This window comes from Mirounga angustirostris, unplaced genomic scaffold (assembly GCF_029215605.1).
Source record: "Mirounga angustirostris isolate CCGP_5_RB_7025 unplaced genomic scaffold, mMirAng1.0.hap1 SCAF_4, whole genome shotgun sequence".
NCBI lineage: Eukaryota > Metazoa > Chordata > Mammalia > Carnivora > Phocidae > Mirounga > Mirounga angustirostris.
The window spans coordinates 23,430,408-23,450,749 of NW_026991712.1; the positions used below are offsets into that span (position 1 = coordinate 23,430,408).

Consider the following 20,342-nt stretch of genomic DNA (forward strand, 5'->3'; position numbering starts at 1 on the left):
CGTCGTTTAATGGGGAGGGAGAAAGGAAAGTAACATCCGAAAAGGTAAAAGCACTTTTAGAGTTCTTTTGATTGCTCATGATAGCATCTCCGGGTGCTCTGGGACCATCGGCTTGGCCGCCACGCGCTGGCCCCCACCTGCCCCCCAGCACGCCCAAGGTAGGTCCTCGTCTTCATCACAGTATTCCTAAAGCTTTCGGTTTTTTCCTCCGTTTCCAGCCCGCACTTTCACAAATGGGGGTGGGGAGGAGGAGGGGGGAGAGGCGGGGCGGGAAGGTAGCCGGGTCCCGGCACCGCGCAGCTCTCATTTGCGGCGCTCCGACTCGGGCGAAGTTCTCGCGCAGCCGGCACGCCGCGGCCGGGGCCGGTCCCGGCGGGCGGCGGCGGCGGCGGCGGCGGCGGGTGCTCGGAGCCGGGCGGGGCGGCGGCGGCGGCGGCGGCGGCGGCGGCGGCGGCGCGGGGACGCGCGCTGTCTCTTTAAGGGAGCTCGGTCTGGGGTGGCGCTTTCCTCCGCGAAGGCTCCTTTGATATTAATAGTGTTGGTGTCTTGAAACTGACGTAATGCGCGGAGACTGAGGTCCTGACAAGCGATAACATTTCTGATAAAGACCCGATCTCACTGCAATCTCAAGCGTCCTCTTTTTGGTGCTGCTCGTTTCTCCAGACCCCGCGTCCTCTCGATCGCTCTCTCGCCTTCCTATTTTTTTTTTTTTTTTAACAAAAAACAACACCCCCTCCCCTCTCCCACCCGGCACCGGGCACATCCTTGCTCTATTTCCTTTCTCTCTCTCTCTCTTTTTTTTATAAAGGGGGGGAGGGAAGGGAAAGGGGGGGAGGCAGGAAAGACCTTTTTCTCCCCCCCCTCCCCCCCAATAATCCAAGATCAACTCTGCAAACAACAGAAGACGGTTCATGGCTCTGGCCGCCGCGCCACCATCTTTCGGGCTGCCGAGGGTGTTCTTGACGATTAATCAACAGGTAAGGAGGGGCCCGGGCGGGCCGCGGGGCCGGGGGCCGCGGGGGGTACGGGGGGCGCGGGCGCCCCTCGGCCGGGCCCGGGGCGCCGCGACGCGAGTGCTGCGCCCGCGCGTGTGTGCGCAAAATGTGGGCGATCGCGAGCGGGGAGCCCTGGGAATTAAAAGTGACTTTCTTTGAGGAAAAAAAAAAAAAAAAAAAAAAAAAGCAGAGGGAGAGTGTGCAGAAAGCCAAGCGCAGGCTTCTCGGGTTTCACATGCATTTTCTTCCTTCCTTTTTGCGCGTGTGATTTCTTTCTTTCTTTCTTCTCTTCTGCTCTCTTTCCCCCCCTTCCTCTCCTCCTTTTGGTGGGTCTGAGGCAACTGAGCCTTAGAAACGAGCGACTTCAAACTGCAGTAGCCCCTGGAGTCAGGAGGGTCAAGTTCAGCCGCCAGGGAGGAGGAAAAACAAATCCCCATTTGCCAAAAAAAGAAGTTTCAGGCCGGTGCCCCCTCCCCCTCGCAGCCCCACTCCCCCTCGCTGTCTCTTTCTGGCTGATTTTAATTCTCTCCTACCGGGCGCAGCGGAGGAGCTGGAGGTGGTTGGACCCGAGGGGCCGCCGCCGCCGCCGCCGCTGCAAGTTTTCTGGGGCTCCTGACAAGCGGGGAGCAGACTAGGCACCAGCATGCAGAGTAGTAAGTCGGGCCAACTTGGGAGGGTTGGGGGGGTCTCAGAGAGGGGCCTTCGTGTGGTCCCCAAAGTGGGAAAACAGCGCAGGACTGGCGTTGGCTTTGAAGAGTTTGCAAAGCCAGGCTTCAAACTTTCTGCCTTAAAGGCCCAGCTGGGCTGGAGAAGGAGGGTGTCGCATCCCCTGATGCACCCGCCTCTGCGCGGCTCAGGCAGCTTGGCCGAGGGGTCTGTGCCCTGTCCGTGCCATGTGGCAGGGCCTTGCAGCCCAGGCGCTTCCGTGGGGACTGAGGAAGGGGCAGACTTCCTCTGCGGTGCGGATGATGCGCCATGTGTCGCGGGTCAGCGGACACTGGACGGTGATTAAATGCCTGACAGCGGCGGGACGTCCAGGCGGACGGGCGCTTCGCCTTCTGTCTAGTTCCTGTTTGGGTTCCAGAGAAACGCATCTCTGAAAGGCCAAGGCAAACATCACTGTCCCTTCAAATAACTCCAGGCTTATAGGACCCCATGAATAATTTGAGGGTGAGGCGGAGGTGGGAGCTGTTTGAAGTGCAAAGCTGTTTTTGTGGCTGGGAAGGCTTTTTTGTTAGTACCTGTGTGAGATGGTGGTGTTTCCCCCCTCTCCCCAGGGAAGTCAGTAACCGTTTTATGGCCTTAAGACTCTAAAGCAATTTAAGTTAGAAGGCGAGAAGGACTGGTGGGTTGCAGAGGGAATCTTGGACTGATTAAATTTGAGGTCTTGCTTTACTTCCTCATATCTTCTTAGGCCTCAGAATTGACACTACTGAAAGTTTTTGAGTAAGCGATGGATTTTAATGATGGATCAAAATTATGATAGAATATTCCTCCTTATCCTCTTTTGGAAAATCAGGGCTAGAGTCTTAAGTGAGGTAAGTGAAGTGAGAAGCGTAGGCGAGAAGTGAAATCGCAGAGAAGTTGGGCCGATTCATTGAACTTTTGTAGATTCATTGAACTTTTGTAAATGCACCAGGTGAACAGGGAAGGGTCTGAGAGGGAAAATCGGTACAAAGGGATCTCCAGATAGGGCTGGGGAGAGAACTATAAAGAAATGATAACTCTAGGCCTGGTTGTTGGCTGAAATTTGATTGTTCAAAGCAAAAATACTATAGGAACCTCTAACCACTCTTCAAAGTCGTCCAGCTCTTAAGTTAAAAACCTATGGATCTTGCTGGCATCATGTTACTTTCCTGCTGGTTTTAGGAAAAGTTGATCATTTAGAAAAGGCTGCCAGAGTTAAAAATGCGAGGGGCAGCAAAGGAAAGTAATGCGGCGGCCAGTTCTTGACGTGGACAAAATGAGAATGAAAGTTTCTGAGCTCACTGTTGTCAAGTTTCTTACATGTTGCTCATTTGCTTAGGACGCTTTCTCAGATATTCCACCGGTTAATGTAAAAAAGCAAACTCGCTCTAAAATGGTGTGGGCTTTTTTTTTTTCTTCCCCCAAGTCTGCTAGGGTTGTGAATAAATACAGGGTTTGTATGGGAAGATGAAGCGTTTCCTGTAAGTTGTGATGCTGACAGGACAGTCTGGAAATGATACCAACATTTTGAGGATTTTTTTTTTTACCTTTAAGTGAAAGTTTATTAATGACATGCTTAATCTTAACAAGTCAAACATATTGTTCTTAGAGCTTATCTCTCCTCAGATTTCATAACTTCCTTTTAAAGCTATACCCCTGGATGAAAACATCTCTAGATTCAGTTAAATAGACAGGGCCACGAGCGTGCTCAAGTTGGACGCTTATTTTTGAATATTAACAATGTGAAAATAAAACTCCTGACGGGGAGATAGAATTCTAATGCCACATTATGATTTGATTTCTCTAAATGTGAAGCATTCTGAGACTTCATTAATACTCAGTTGGCAAAGTAGTATTTGCCATGGGTGAGTTGATGTTTACGGCTTCCCAATATATCTATTATATGTTAGGATATATGTGTGTAGAATACTTTCCTACATGTAATAATCAAGTCTGACGCTCTCCTAGTAAATGGTGGAACATAGCAAGTTCCTTACAAAAAAAGTTTGTCACTCCTTTGAATTCTGGACGCTGTAGGGGAGTCTGCTGCTATTTAGATGTTGTCCTTTGTCTCTGAAAGGTAACATGAAAAGTAAGGAGAAAGGTGTCAGAGTAGTTGTGAGGTCTGAGGTTGGTTTTAGAGCTCAGCATTCTGATGATTAGTGTTTTAAATGATTTAATAAAATTTTTGCTTGAAAACAGGTTATAATCTCTAATAGTGTGTTAGTCATAAGTGAGTTGCACATGCCTCTTCCGTATTTTCAGTATTATTTTTACTTTTCTTTTAAGTCACATACTACTCCTGAGTTTACTCTGATTTCCAGAGTATAGGACTCTGTAATACACAAAAGGGAATCTTCATTCATAAGGAAAACCTTCAAAACAGGGAAATGGATGCATCTCTGGAAAAGCTGCTTTTAAGATCTTAGTATTTCAGTGATGTTTCTATTACTGTTATTATTTGATGTGAGTGTGTGCGCGCGCGTGCGTGCGTGTGTGTGTATGTGTGTGTACAGAGAGAGAGAGAGAAATAAAGATCACAATTTGCTGTTAATGATCTGCACATTTCTATTAAGATATGCTAAAAGGTGTTAAGTTTTAATAAACTCTTCTCTTACCTTCTTTGTGGAAGTAAATAAGCGTTGCTGAAATTTTTAAAAGACTGGTAGAAAATTGTTTTTGAGCCAGAACTTTATTTTGACTTTGAAATGAGCACAGGTATCGATAACTGACCTTCAAATGTTTTTTTATAATGCATATAATATAGAAATTATTTTTTTACTTCACTACTTGGGTAGCAAACAATAATGTAGTAACACTATGCTATTGTGTGTAAAATAAAATAGACTTTAAGAAAGTTATGGGCAGGTGTTTATAATTAATTTAAAGGGAAAATTATTATTTTTGAAATAAGTGATGCACTTAAAATAAAATGACTGGTGCACATTAAAACATATTCTTATTGAGATAGTCTCTGGTGTGTAAAATGAAGCCATTCATTCAGCAGACTGACAACTTTCCACTTGGTATTTGCCTTTGCTTAATTTAGTTTCTGCAGGACAGCTAGTGGGGTAGTCTGCATCTGTTTTTGGCAGGCACAGAAAACTATAAACTGAGACAGTTCTGTCCCAAATATCGCAGCTCACACGTTACAATCAATTTGATAAAAACAGGAGAGTTTTATGGACTTGCTTTGTTGTTCATCCTTGCTCAAGCTGTCAGGTAACAGGTTTCTCTCTCTCCCCGTTTTGCTGGTTATAACTACTAGGACCATGGATAACTAGTTCTGAGTCCTGTTTACTCATTCATCCACCTTATTTATTATTCATTGAAATTTGGGGGAAATTCAATGACAGCATATCTGGACGTCGTTTTACTTTATCTATGTGATAACTACAGCTTTTGATATCATCGTACAGAAGGTAATGAATTCTTTGTTACTATAATAGTTTTACAATTTATGGAATTGCAGGGTCCCTCATAGATAAAATATGAAGAAACTTACAGCCTTTGCCAGGTAGAAATCTCATCTAATTCTCTGAAGTTCCTGGTGATTGTCAGGTATATGGGAGACTACCGCACTTTGCAGTTATTTCCACTGAAAAAAGCTAAGCAGAGTTTTTTAAATGACCAAAATTATTTGTCCTCCTCAAGCTTTAACCAGTGGATTAAAGTAAATATGCGAAAATGCCAAGTGTTGTTTTATACTACTGTTCAGTAGTGAACAGAGCTGTAGAGGGAATAACCACTTTTAAAAATTTATCCCCAAGTGTGAGTGGGTCTTAGGCTGTTTGTTTATTTGTATAGGATATTGGATGAGTTATATATGACCTTTATAAATACTGTCCTTAATGTTGCTTTTATGGTCACCTCTAGGGTTTTCCTATCACTTTGTGGTTTTCAGGTCCCTGGGAACTGAATTCGTTGGTCTTTGGTTTGGTTCTCTGATGGATATAATAATGTAGAACTGGATTTAGTTTAGAAAGAGATCTTTGGGCTTAAGGAGACCTCTTTCACTGAATTTGGGGAAGGATCGATGGATGAAAATTTTGTGAATTGTTGTTAGTTTGAGAAGAAGGCTGACTTGTGGCTGAAGCTATAGTAGCTATTGTAGTAGAAATGTCGACTTTTTGTCATCCCCCCATCCCCCGCTTTTTTTTCCTCTAAGAGCACAAATCCAAGTAGCAAAAACAAAGATGAAATTATCTGTGCACTTCAAATTTGCAGCATCATTGGGAATCATTTTCTGATTCAAAGCTATAACTGAAATACAAATAACATCAGAATGCCCCCCCAAAAGACATTAAGGGTATGCTTTTTGTTCCTAAGCATGTTTCATTAAAAATAAGAAAGAAAACTTCTAATTTTTAAAATGTTTCTAGCTCTTTAAAAACCTGCAGTAAATACTTTACAAGTGGCTAGACACCTTCCCTGGTGGTTTAGTTTATACAAGCAGGAAACTTTCTCTCCTACTCTTTTTCTCTTTCTTGTTTTCTTTAAACCAACTGACGTAATGCCAAACTTTGCTTTAAAAGAACAGACAGAAGTAATTGGTAGCTTTTAACTTTTAATAATGTTCTGGATTGGTTTTAGTGGCCAAAATGCCATTTTTTTTTTTTTTTAAAGTTCAAGTAAGAACGGGCTTGTGGCCTGAGGAAGAAAGGCTCTGTTGATGCAGTTATTTTTATTCTTGTTTTTCAATCTGTTATTAAAAATCTTTCCTGCTGAGCACTGCTGGATTTCTCCAATTGCTCTCTGTGATGGCTGGTGCATTTCAGGTTACCGTAACTTAAACAGTTTTTGGGTTTTGGGGAGAGTGGGTATTTGTGTTGCGTGATTTCTTTCTTAGTTGGAAAAAAACCATTGTTTTTGTTTCAATTGAGATGAATTAATTAAGATCATCAATGGCGACAGATCAATGAATGTGTTTATATAAAGAATGCTACACCTGTTAGCAAGAGCCTGAAATGTGGAAGTTTAATTGTGACATTAATCATTTTTATGTGCAGAGGAAGGAAAATAGATGAAACTTTACAAAAATATATTTTAAGATTGAAAGCGTTAATTTTAAGGGTCAGTTTGTTTCTACTGGTGGTTCTTTTATTCGCACAATTTTAGATGATAATTTTTTAACCCTATTTATCACGCAGTGTTTTTAGTTTCCTTTTTTTTTTTTTTAAATCGTCATTTTTTCTTTTCCTGATCTTACACAGGCAAACAGAACTTTCTCCAGTTAAGAGACATCTTGGTGATGTTGATTGACATCAGGGCAACTTCAGAAGCTGGCAAGTAGGAAAATCTTTTCAGAGGGCAAAAAGATTTGTGCCAGGTTTTCCTTCCTTGGGGAAAGACACTCCACCCAGAAACGGGGCCCTCCGCCCCATTTGGTGGGCCAGGACTGAGTATCGACGTTGCTGGCGTGAATTGTTCGTAAGGTTTAAATCTTATGGTTACTTGTCTTGGACTTGGCTTTTAACCCCAAATTTGTTTTGAGAGTTTTTGTTTTTCTTTTCGTTACACAGAGTGTATTTTAAAAATAATACATCCTGAAATTAGGTATCACGGAGATACCTTAAAATGTCTGTTAAGGCTTTTACAATTATAAAAGTATTCCGCATATTCAGGGAAGTTGACGTGTTCTCTGCATAGAAATTTGACAGTTTTGACTTACCTTATGTCTTTCTCAGTTTTTCTTGTGAGAGCTAAGACTTTAGTTCAAATCAGGGGCATTCTTTCTTTGCCAACTCTCCTTTACTTACGGATTTGTCAGGAAAAACTTTAGGAACTGAAGCTGTCAGTTGTTTGCATCGAGCATGGTGAGAGTATCTTAGAGTCAGTCTTACTTTATTTTTCACAGAGTTTTCAAACATAAATTTAACGTTATGGGGTTCTGTGTCATTGCGTTTTCATTTAATGAATGTCAGTTTATTACTTCAAAACTGAGGGAACAGTGATAAAGTTTAGCAAGAAGGAAAAAAAGGCAGAAGGTGGTGTTCCGAGCCCCAGTCCTTTAATATCAGCAGTGTGTGTGCTGTTCAGTCGTGGGGAGGGGTTGGGGAGGCTTTGTGGGAGATGATACCAAAAAAAAAAAAAAAAAAAAAATCCATCAATTGCGCATATGATCCCCTCCCCTTAAGGTTTACTTAAACAATATGTTTCAGTTTTGCCTCAAACCATTCCTCACCACTCTGCTCCCAAGAATCTACCACTATCTTGGTTCCTGAGCCATTAAGGATGACACTTTCTGTTGTATAGTGAACTGCAGTATTGTTTGAACAAAGGTAACCTATTTTGATTTGTGTCATTTTTTGGTAGTTACTGATAGGATACCTCTGATTTGAGAAGAAAGCTAGCGGTGTAAATGCTTGCAATATCCATGATAGCTGTACTGTGTTTACTTTATTGCTGGTGTGTGTGCGTGCTGTATGGATGTAATGTACATGGACTGATAATAGGCAGATACACCTGATGGTGGATTCTACTCTGTGAAACCATGAACTCTGCCCTTTAAGCAGGAATCTTTTAAGGAGTTACATGACCTACTTTATGAAGTCTAGAGGTTTGAAATGGGCATGGAGTTTAAACCTAGTGAAGTCATCATCATCACAATACTTATATCTGCTCTGAATTTACTAAGCAATTTTAAAAATGACAAAAAAACTATAAATCAAAATGCCACATTTCACCATATTTTCAGAAATGCTTCTGAAGAAAAATTTTTTAAAGTCCCATTTGTTTCTGTTGAGAGGAGCAGTTAAGTGAGAGTGCTGTTTCTGAATATATCTGTTTATGGGGTAGCACTTTATAGTTTACTCTTCTATCCCAAAACGTTATGTAGAAATAATATGGAACATGTAAAGACTCCGTACTGTGACCCAGTGCGTTTTTCCCTAGGGTGATGGATTCTGTGCGTCACCCCAGTGTGATGCTATTTGCCAGGCTTGTAATACTGGTTTTGAGGGTTGCTGTATGTCCTGTTTCATCAAGCAACACAATACAACAACTTTGGTATCTAGGTAATTGACACAGTCAAAATAGGCTCTGGAAAATGTTCCAGATACTTCTAACTCAGAAGTTAACTTATATGTTCAATTTGTTTAACATTTGAATAAACAGTGACTCATTGTCAGCTCTTTAAGCCTTCTATAGTAGATAGTATTAGAAAGAAATATACAAGTGCCCATAGTTTATTTTCTGTTTCTTTTTTCCTTTATTTCAAGGGAGCATGGTTCTCCTATTTGCATTTATAATTGCTTTATCTGTTAATCACTTTGTCTTCATGATAGTGAGTAGTACAGTATTATGAAGAATAATAAACATATTCATAGTATCTAATGTGTATGTCCTAAGCTTTAAAAAACATTAATAATGTATTATTTGAATATTATTAGAATTATTAGAATAACCTAGAATGAACCCAGTATAGGATGATAGATACACCACAACTGCTCTTTAGACATTAAATATATTTTAGCTGTAGGAAAAAAAAGATAAAAAAGATTTCAAAACCTCAGAGCTTTTTTACTTGTAGAATCTGGAGAGAATTTATGAAACTTACTAATCAGCAAATACTTTTAATATAACATGTGCTTCTTGATTAGATTCTACAATATGGCTTTCAGCGGATTCTTGTGGATCAGTATTGCAGTTTTTCCGTATAGAAATATATATTATGTCTGAGATCAGAGACATCTCTAAATAGTGTAAGTATATAGGGCAGGAGTTAGTCTTTGTGGAGTCTGTTTTCTCTATTACGTGATACACTTCATGTACAAAGGGATCAAGCATTACTAATCTAGTTTTAGCTTTATTTTCTCTAAGCTATGCACAAGTGCAGCATATGAACTTGTGACTTCATATTAACTTAGTGCGTACATGTGCGTACACATATCTATATTCTCACTCGTATAGAATGTTTCTCATTACAGGCACTGAAAGGAATTTTAACATATTACATATTTTTTTAAATGACTTTAACCTTCGTAATATTCATTTTAATTACTTGATGTATCCCAACACCTATTTGAGGGTTAATTTAACTATAATTTTGGTTCTGAAATGAGACCAAGATTGGCAAAACAAATTAAAAACTAACTTCTCCTTGTGACTTCTCTGTGATGTCATTATCCAGACCTCATCTTTAGCTCTGAAAGATGTAGAAATAAGTACATCAGCCTGTTATTCTCTCAATACTCTTAAGTAGTTCTGAACATATAAAAAAGTTCCTGAAAGAGATTTTGGTTTTTATTTCAGCTTTACTTTATGATGCCATTAAATATTTTTGAAAGAGAATCTCACTCACTGTGATTTTTAAAAATACCATTCAACTGGGGAAGTTAAGACTGATCATGTATATATTAATTTTAATCAAGGCCCATGTTACTAATTTTTCTCGCGACATGTTAGCCCAATTGTTGAGTGATTAATAATTCTTTTATCAACTGTTCCTGGATATACCTTTGAGATCTTTTAAAATCGGGTGTTTACTGTATCTGGCAGCTGCATTTTTATGTTAATAAATCAATTTGATTATGAATTGAAGAAACACAAGTGATTATATTTAATACCGTCTTTAGCCTATTACTGGAAGTATTATTGCAAAATTTTCACCTCAGTTCTTCAAACTCAGGTATGTTTTGGAAAATAACTTAGGTACAAGTGGCCAGTGGAAGCAATTACATCCAAGCAAGGAGTAATATGACACATTATTTTCTGTAACTTATTAGCAAATTCTAAGAATTGCATTCAGGACAAATTTGCATTACATTCATTGCATGAAAGATGTGGTAAATTACTATAAGAAACTAACTCACTGTCATCTAAACCTCAGTGACTGTGAACTCTTTATTTAACTCTCTGTCCCTTTACCGTTTATTCTACTTTCAAATGTTCCGTTCTTAAGACAATTTCTGTTGTTGAAAGAGTGTCCTAATTATTTACATTTTGCTTTTTCTTTGTCTCCTGATAAACTTTAACTAAGAAAACTGTCACTTATAAGATTTTAGGCTGATAGTAAAAATCATAATGTACACATTTTATGTATAAATATGTGTACATGATCTTGCATGTTCAGTTTGTCAGACATTTAACTCTTCAGTGTCACACATATTTGTGTGTATTTGTGTACATACCTATCATGTATTTTTACTCCCAGAAGTGTTCAATACATCATTGTTAATTTTTAATTATGTATATATATGCTCTTCTTACTCCCCGAGTAATTCAATGTATCATTGACAATAATAAACACTTAAAAATGAGACCAATAATGAATAGAAATGGAAAATAGGGGGATAGATGTAAGTGTAAGCAGGTTTTCCTCCTCTTTGTTTGTGTCATGTTCAGTTGCTATTTAGAAGGATGTGTGTGTGTGTGTGTGTGTATGAACAGAAGGGGGATATGGATACTGTACAATCCATTATAACGTAAGGAACTATTGAAATATATGGCTTTATTTATTTATATATTTTGACACAGGACACTTTGACCTCTTTGCCTGTGGGACTTGGGAATTTTAGATAAAGCCCATTGGGGTCACACTCATCAGTTCCAGCTTTGCGTGACAAAAAGCATTCTCTAGCTTCTGGTTGCTAACTACTGTGCTGTTTTCCTTCAGGACTGGAAGTCCTGTAAGTTAATTTGGCATTTGAAAGCACTACTAGAATTTTTCCTTTTTGAAAATCCTCTGGATGGTTTTCAGAGGAGTAAGCAGAGATCACGGACAGCGTGATGTCGTTCCTTTCAGGATGCTGAAGAAAATTATGCTGAGAGCAAGCATGCTTCCTCTGGATTATTCGGCTATGCTGTATTACCATTTTTTCCCTCCTCTTTGGGATCTAATATTGCAGTTTAAGGAGGAATAAAGATTTCTCCTTATAGTGGAAAAATGTGCTAGCTGTAGGGTTTTTACCTACATTTCTTCATAGTATGTACATTTGTGGGGGGAGAGCAGCATAAGAAGAGGAAGAAACTTGTATACCACAAAATAATAATACGCTTTTGTTGTTTGCTCTTGAACAGGCCTTTGCCATTCCATTTCCATGAGGAAATGCATTGAATGAAATTAAATAAAGTTGTGGTATAATTTTGAAACAATTGTAAGCACCAACTGTGACATATTTCTGCCAGAAAGATTAAGACAATGTTAGTTACTCAGTGCTTTCACCAAACTCTGTATTCCAAGTTTATAAATATGAATTTGGCCATTTGATCACAGATGATGTTTGATATGAATGTATCTTAATTCAGGGAAGAGAGGACTTAAATTATTCTCACCATCAGTATGCTTTATATTGGTAAGAAATACAATGCCAAATATCATGTTGTCAGTCCTTTGAGATTTTTTAGTAAAGAGTTTTACTTGTTTATAGTAGCTTATATTCAATGATATCAAGCACAGGCTGCTTAACATATTTGTGACTTGAGCTCTACTAGTGAAGTTCAATAAATCATTGTATTTCCACCAAGATTTAGGGAGTAATGTACTAGAATAGTAGCCATCTACTAATGATGGTTCTGAGGTTTGCAATTTGTAACTGATTTTTAGGAGCTATGGCATAAATATAATAATAGGTAGAAATACTTAGAGTGATCACCTTTTATAAAAGTTAGTTCTGTCTTTCATGTCTAGGAAAATATAGCAGTGGATGTTTGCTTTTTGTATGTTTTGTCTCCAAGCAGAGGAAACTGACAGTTTTATGTTTTAAGTGCCGAAAGTTGTTCTTGGCTAAGCAGTCCCTGAGTTAATCACTGGGATGTTAACTTGAATTTTTGTCTTTGAAAAATTTTCAAATTTTAAAGCGAAATATGTTTCCATTATTTCCAAATTGACATCCTGCGCCCTGGATTGGTTTTTAGAGACATGTTTTTCAAATTCTCTTGGATTGCTTGAAGTCCATTGATTTTGAAATATTTAGTTTTGTTTTTTTAAGCCTTTCCGAAAGGAGAGGGAAAACTTCATCTTTTTAAGATTTTCTTATTTATAGAACCCTCATTATTTACCATTAAATGCAAATTAATTTTGCATTTATTTTGTATACTTTTTCCTTTTGTGTTCTTTTCAGAAACCCATTTTGATGCATCAGAAATTGAGAGAACAGTAATTTCAGCTCTCCAGCCACACCTTTCTGTGATAAGATATTGTGGTCATTGCTAAGGAGTCACTACAGAGAAATCCTGTCTTATGTCATTTGCACACTTTCATTTTTACTTCAAAGAAGAGTGGTATTTGAAAATCATATACTTATTCTAATTGCGAATATTGTGACTGGTGTAAAATAACATGACATTTAGTTTTTTTTCTCATTTGCTTCTTAGGCAATTTGTGTCTAAAAATTTGTTTGAAGGAGAAAGAAAAAGTATTTTAACCAGCTTTGAAATTAATTTAAGACAGTCTTGTGGAATTCTCCACAATGAATACGAAAATATAAAATACTGTCAGCGTACAGGGTTAAAATTTACTTTATATGTACAGTGGCTGCTTTAACCTGACATATTTTAATGTAAAGGATGTTTTAGTACAAAGATGATTTTCTCTGGTTTTGCCCGCATTTTATTTTATTTTATTTTTTTGCAAGCTGTTTGCTTAAAATGATTGGCATCCTTAAATTATGGTTATGTGTAAAACAAATAAGGCTGCTACTATAAAGAAGCAACAGCTCTGCACATTCGTCTTAAAGACTATTTTAAAATTTTTTTGTTTGCAACGAATGCATCAGGCCCCAAAGAACTAGATGGTATCCCTAACACATCACCCACACTATTCTCTCGAAGTGGAATTGACTCTGAGAGAGCGCATTAGTTCCACTCCTAGTGGAGTGTTTTTCATAGTATTTTGGTGTCTCTGCTGGTAGAAATGTAGACATTTCAACCAACCATCTCCTTCTTTGGTTCCTCTGATATCAGGTGAACATTTTGCCAAAACTTTTGGTCCAGTTCAGTGTAATCAAAAGCATGTTGTGGAATTGGGCTAATGGGATGATTTCAAGTCATGTCTGATGTGTTATTCTGAAAAAATAATTTTAAAAAATTTACCTATTTGGAATAGAATGGAAGAGCTTGGACGGTGTTTTTAGATTTAATTCCAAGACCCTGGGTGCTGGTAAAGAATTAAACAATTCTATAGATCATTTCTCCAGAAAGTGCGGTTTATTTGGGTAACCTTTGTAGAAATAATCGGTTTCTACAAAACATGATCATATAAAAATATGCGCAGATTTTCTGAGCCCAGTAATATATGCATTTTATTTCTTTAGGTTCCATCAGTAAAACCATGTACAAAAGAAAATGAGCAGAAGAATACATTTAATCACCTGTCTGAGGTCAGATGTTGAGTGAACTGTGTGGCCTGCAAGAGAATTCTCTTAGCTCTTTGCTTGTGTTCTAAAACCTGGCCCCCATCTCCTTTGCTCATGGGCACATTTCATCATGTGTGCGAGAGGGTCTAGCGTTCTGCTTCCCACGGACGCGTGGAAATGTGGATTTAGGCTTGAGAGCCTTTGAACAGTTTTTTGCTGAGGAAAAGTGGAAGCTGGCTAATGAGACACGTCTTACTGACTGAACGTCCCTCGCATGGTCCCTCTAAAATCTACAACTCAAGTTTAAATTTTGGTTCTTCATTGTTCTTTTGTTCAGGTATTATTCAGAGTGATCATAGGATCATGTTTTCTTTTGAGGGATAGAAGCTGAGGACATAAGCTACTATCGATTCTAGCAGAAGTATCTTATTTTACAAAGGAGAGCACTAAGGATGAAGTTAAGTGAAATTTCCCATGATCGCACAGCTACTGAGAAAAAGAACTGAGCTTAGAACCCATGTCTGGTCGCTATCCATTTCTGCATAGAACACTAGACAGGTGTGAGGTTTGTGGAGGAAGTCTGCCTAATACATGAAATTCACTACTCTTCATTTTTCCTTTTGTGGATGGATTTGAGAATAGAATTAGAATAGCATTTATTCATATGCAGTGGGGAATTGATCATGTAATAAATCAGTTGGTACCTTCACGCTATTTCTCTCTCAATACCTTATGACAATAGGGGAATCAAATGTGTAATCCAGAAGTCATCCTGAAAGTTAAAAAGTTACTGCGGAAAATTTAGGCTTAATGCTCTTTCAGACCCCTGAACAATACAAGCCTCTTTAGATTCGTGTGTATAAAATTCAGTTGGTAAAGAATTGGTTATAAAATGTTCGTTAATAAGGAGTTAGTTTGTATTATTCTTCTCCCTGTAGTTTAGTAGTTTAAAATACCTCCCAACATTTATCTGTTTTGAGGCCAACTTTAAAAATAAAAACAGTCCGTTTGAATTAAGGATTTTTTATCTTCCAAGAAACTGGACTTTTCTTTATTCATAACAGCCATAAGCCCCTTGGCAGGTTGAAAACTATAGACAGCATCTGTGAGCTTAGGCCTGAAATGTGCAATTAGTTATTAAAACATGGTTGAGAAACCATACATGGCATTTTAATAAACTCCTCAGCATTTAGAAAAAAAATTAACAAAAGAATAATAAGGAACTTCATTTATTTTAAATGCTGTTGTTATTCTGTCTTTTGAATGATACATTTCAGCTTAAATGTAGTAAAAATGATATATTTTAAAATATAAATGTAATGCCTTTATTTGTCTTTCAGAATTTCTTTAAAGTTACATTTTTAGGGCGCCTGGGTGGCTCAGTTGGTTAAGCAACTGCCTTCGGCTCAGGTCATGATCCTGGAGTCCCTGGATCGAGTCCCACATTGGGCTCCCTGCTTGGCAGGGAGTCTGCTTCTCCCTCTGACCCTCCCCCTCTCATGCTCTCTCTCTCTCTCTCTCTCTCTCTCATTCTCTCAAATAAATAAATAAAATCTTAAAAAAAAAAAGTTACATTTTTATCCATGACCCCCCTGTGTAATATGAATACAATTAACAGTTCTTTATTGGTTAAAGTCAAGCTAATTTTAATCATTTACTCTGTCGCATTGGGAAAAGCAGGAAAAATTCTCTGTCTTCTTAGACATCTGAGGTGTATTTTACTTAAGTGTCTTGTTTCTTCTTATCTTTCACTTCTAATAATTATATAATCTAAAGATTGGTGCAACTCCCCTCATCAGTGAGATTTATGATGCTTCCTCAACCTCCAATGGCACTCTTATTTCCATTTCTGTTAAAGAATTTTGGTGAGTGCCGCGCAGAAAACTGTTGGACCCAAGACATCCCCCAGACTGTTTTAGAAGACAGTTCTAGGAGGGTCTTTGGCAAGGAGCAGGAGGTGTGTCAGACCCCCAGATTTGGTCCAGGGTCTGCCCTTGAATCCATTTCATGTTGAGTTGCCAGCTGAAGATACCTGTTGGACTGCCTTTTATTTGTCTGGGTTTGTGTCTTAGCCGGAGGGCAGTCTTGTCTTGTCTTTTTTTTTTTTTTTAATTTGGTTGTTTTGTTTCACTGGTGTTTCTTTCAGGTGACAACCCTTTATAAATGGCTGCTTTAAAATAAGAAAGTTTGCCTGTGGAGAAATGATCACATTCAGTCAGAAATAATTACATGGGAGAATAATGAAATAATCTTTAATATTGAAAAGCATTTCTTCTAAAATGGGTTGAGGAATCATCTTAATGAGTATGGTGACCATCTTACACAAAATCTCCTTCTTGGTATAGTGAGCGTACTGTACAGAGAAAGGCTGAAAACTTCCATTACTATTACCTAACTATCTAGGATTTTGCCCTCCTCTTCCTCTTGCAGTTGATGATGTAGTTGATTTTTTTATGTAGTTGATTTTTTTTTAAACCCTACTACTGTTAATTAGAGTTTAACACCTGATGTTTACTTGATGAAACCATAGGAAATGCTATCGATGCTTACGTTGCCCTCGTTTTTCTTAATGTTATTTTGGGATTTATTTTTCTACTGGTCCTCTCCCTGTATTCCAAGTATCTCTTTTTCTCCATTGACTTTAGGAGATTGGAACCTTACCATGTACGCTTGGCATTGCAGATCAAAATAAATTTTAAGTGGCTCTTACTTCTGGGCTTTGTTTTTCAGAAAGTACTTTCTTGTTGGCTTTTAAAACAGGTCACATCCAGATAAGGTTTAAATAAGATGAGTTTTTATTTTTTTTTTCCTTTCCACTTACTAAGGGATTTGCTTTCCTGATAAATCAGTATACATTTAATTTTTTTTTTTACCCCTTCAGAATCACAACTTTGCTAATATATTCATCCACATTTAGTAAACCCCTTCTCAAACATTCCTTGAACTGTTTTATACTTGTTCTCATGGCTCATATTCGTAAACAAAGACTATCCTGGATGTTTTATAGAAGGTAGCTACATGGCATTTATTTTCTGCTCATGTGGATTCTAATCCAATTACAGTTGTTCATGGAGCCTTCTTAGAATCTAGGAAAAGCCCAGTTGCAATTCTGTAGCTAATACATGGCTACTGGAGCTGAGAGATAGGTTATGGTTTAAGCACTAGACTGATTTTAGGTAACAGTCCACAAATAATTAATATAGCTCCCTTGAAAGCTTAGAAAAATACAAGGTAAAACAAAACAAAAGGCTACTTTTTATTTATTTCCAGATGGATTCCATCTTGTACTTGGCATGGCACAAAGTCAAAACGTTGCACTTTGAGATTTATTAATTAGAATGTTTCTAAGCCAGATATGGAATCTGTTCTCTTTTTTCAGATAAAAGATAAACCTAGTCAGCTGTAAAAATAACTTTAGAGTGGGAAAAACGTTGAAATCTTGAATCTGGGTTTTCTTTTCATGTATACCTCCATTTCTCAACAAAGTGAAATCTACCAGGTTCCTCCTTTTGTTGACATCGCTGTATTGAGGACACCAGTGGCCTCATGGCAGCCAAGCCCAGTGGTCTTTCTCTCTGACTGCATCTCTTCAATGGATTGGATGCTGCCAACCATTCTGTTGAGTATCTCCCCTGGCCTGGTTTCCCTACCACACTTGTTTTTGTCTGTCCTTGACTTTTCCTCTTCATCTCTGCACTTTTCCTTGGTAGTACGTGTTTTCACCTTTTGATCTGAATGAAGTAACTCCAGAGTCTTCACCTCCAGACCTCACCTGGCTTCTGAGTTCTAGTATCAGTAGTCTTCAAACACCATAGGTACTTGTTTTTAAATCTGTTTATCATTGTTAGCCTGGCATTCAGGACTCTAAGCTTTGTTTCCAGTTTACCAGTTCTATCTGTACTATACCATGTGTCCTATCCTCAAAGTAGTACTAAGTCCTGGAACATTCCCAAACCAGCCTTCGTTCATGTTCTTCCCTCTCTGAGATGCTTTTCATCCATCCTTAACTGTAGGAACTCTACCTCTTCCTCAGATGTTGACTTTTGTTTTTCTTCCTGAAGTCTTCAGATCTACAGTCATTTAGATTTAAAACATCTCTGCCCTGTGCTTCCATTTATTGGTGGCTTTGGTATATAGCCCATACCAGAATCTACTTGGCATTGCAAGTCTGGGGAGAGTGAGAGGATACCCAATTTATTTCTGTCCCCTTTAGAATTCCTTAGATGCAGTAGTTTCTCAAAAGTGTTACGTTAAATTGGCACATGGGGGAAGGACACTTTGGCCATCAGAGCATGAGACCTTTAGGTATTGACCAAATTGTGAAATTGGGTTAAGTTTCCTAGAGATAAAGGGTTATCTGATGTTGCATCTTGAAGTTTGTCCTGACGTATCGTCCCTAAAGTATAATACCGCTGGTTACAACTTAATTTGCCGTGTTTTGCAGGGTACTTTCAAATTCTTTTATTGATTAACATCACTGAACCAAGTGTGACAGTGTTGGTAAAGCTGAGGTAAAGGGAGGCCCAAACACATTTGTGAATTATAGGAAATTGAAAACCCATATTACCTTGTGCTACAACAAAATAGTCAAAGAGGCAAAGTGATAAGATGATGTGCCCTGAATACATGAAGGTTAACAATGTTAGGTTCCAAGGTTACGAGCCAGAAATGGGTAGTTTTAACTTTCTCATGCTGAATGTTTGTCAGCTCAAATACTGTGTCCCATTGTTTGAGGACATTGGCTTATGTATTGGCTTCATGGTGAAAGTTACCTGTGAGAGGTCCAGTGCTTGGATGTTAAGGGAGCAAGGAAGATTAAGACCTTGGGAAATCTAACACAGACATTGGTGAATAGGATTTGTCAGGAGCTGAGCAGAAGCATAAGTAATGCTGCTTCAGGATGCCCACGTTTATGGCAGTGAAGGATATTCAACCTCTCCTTGCTCTTTTCAATTTCCAGGTCTCCTTGAGGGACGGCCAATGAAGTGATAATTGAATAAGAGCTACTGAGACATTTCTCATGTTGAAACAAGAATGCCTGAGCCTTCTTTGATTGTTTGATTTTTTACTAATTACTTTTAATTTCATTTTAAAAGCCAAGGAACAATTTTGAAGTTTTTTTGTTTTGGATTTTTTTTTTTTAAAGACCATATCCTTGGCCTTCTCTTTGTAGTTTTTTTTTTTTTTTTTTTTTTTTAACTACAAATCTTTCTTTTATCTAAGAATTGGGAAGTCCCTTTGATTTAATATATGAATCTGTTAAGTATTTAAATATTATCTTAAACAGCTCTGGAAAGTTACGGAGGCTTGCTATTACTGTGCATTCCCCAATCTGTATGGGCATGGAACCATGAAGGAGAAATCAAGGAAAGGATCTATTTAACGAATTTCTTTACTTCTAGGACAGCTCATTACTTAGAGGACTCTCATTTATCTATTTCTTCCTTAATAACAAAAACATTCCAAAGCTTCCTAGAAACCTTAGCTAATTGCATTTTTCAGACATACTTTTCTGATGTCACCTTATGTCTATCAGCAACTTAAAAAATCCTTTGAAGGGGATTGTTGGGGATTTTTAAGAGTAATAGCTGCCTGAAATTTACCAACTATTTTAAGTGATAGTAGAAAGAGTTCCATGGAAGAGTACATTCTAGTTAATAAGTAGGAATTTTTAAATGCTCTGTATTTTTCCACAACTGAAGGGGCGCCTACTTTTGGTTGAAAGTGAGTAGGCGAAACGTAGTCCTCTTCTTATAGTCTTGGTGGCTTAGAAATCTCTTTATTGTAGTTTCATAATCCCTGACATGACTATCTAGCTCTCATGTCTGCTAATGCAGAAATTGAGGAAGGAAATGCATGTTTTGGCTCCATTAAAATGTTCCTTATCAGACTGTATGTAGGAGGAGTGGTCACCCAAGATGCCTCTATTTGCCAGCTGGACGGTGTGTGTGCTCCCTCGAGCTTCCTGTCTGCTAAAGCCGTGTGGTGCCCTGTAATGATGGGAAGGAGCACGTTATTAAATGTGTCGGTCGGGTGGTGGTAGTGTTTTCACTTGTGAAAATCAGGGAGCAGAGGGTATGCAAACTTTGCCCAAATGCTGGATACAGTTTGCATAGAAATGAGCTTACGTGTGGCAGCAACTGATTTGGTGGATGCCTAGCTAGTGCTGATCACTAAGGAGAAGTGGGAGCAACCACAGGCCTTAGGTGAGCTAGGTTTACAGGGCAAAGGGTCCTTCCCCGGAGGGGCCCCCTTCACATGATGGTGTAATGGGTCACATTTGTGGAGCACTCTGCTAAGTGTATTGTCCCCACCTGAGAGAGGACCTGCTGTCATCCAGGTTTCTCAGGGCAGTCGCCTAGGC

At 38.6% G+C, this 20,342-nt stretch overlaps 1 protein-coding gene across 5 annotated transcripts in view; it reads left to right on the plus strand.

The window, feature by feature from the left end:
- The first annotated feature begins 429 nt into the window (after positions 1-429).
- TRPS1 (transcriptional repressor GATA binding 1) overlaps positions 430-20,342 on the plus strand; it is a 258,306-nt gene continuing 238,393 nt past the window's right edge. For 3 of the 5 annotated variants that reach the window (XM_045896015.3, XM_064587988.1, XM_045896020.3), the window contains exon 1: positions 430-977. The gene's annotated coding sequence lies outside the window, so the exon portion shown is untranslated. Of the gene's footprint in view, positions 978-1,265; positions 1,649-20,342 lie in introns of those variants that run through there. The other 2 variants (XM_045896018.3, XM_064587986.1) reach the window with 1 other exon arrangement.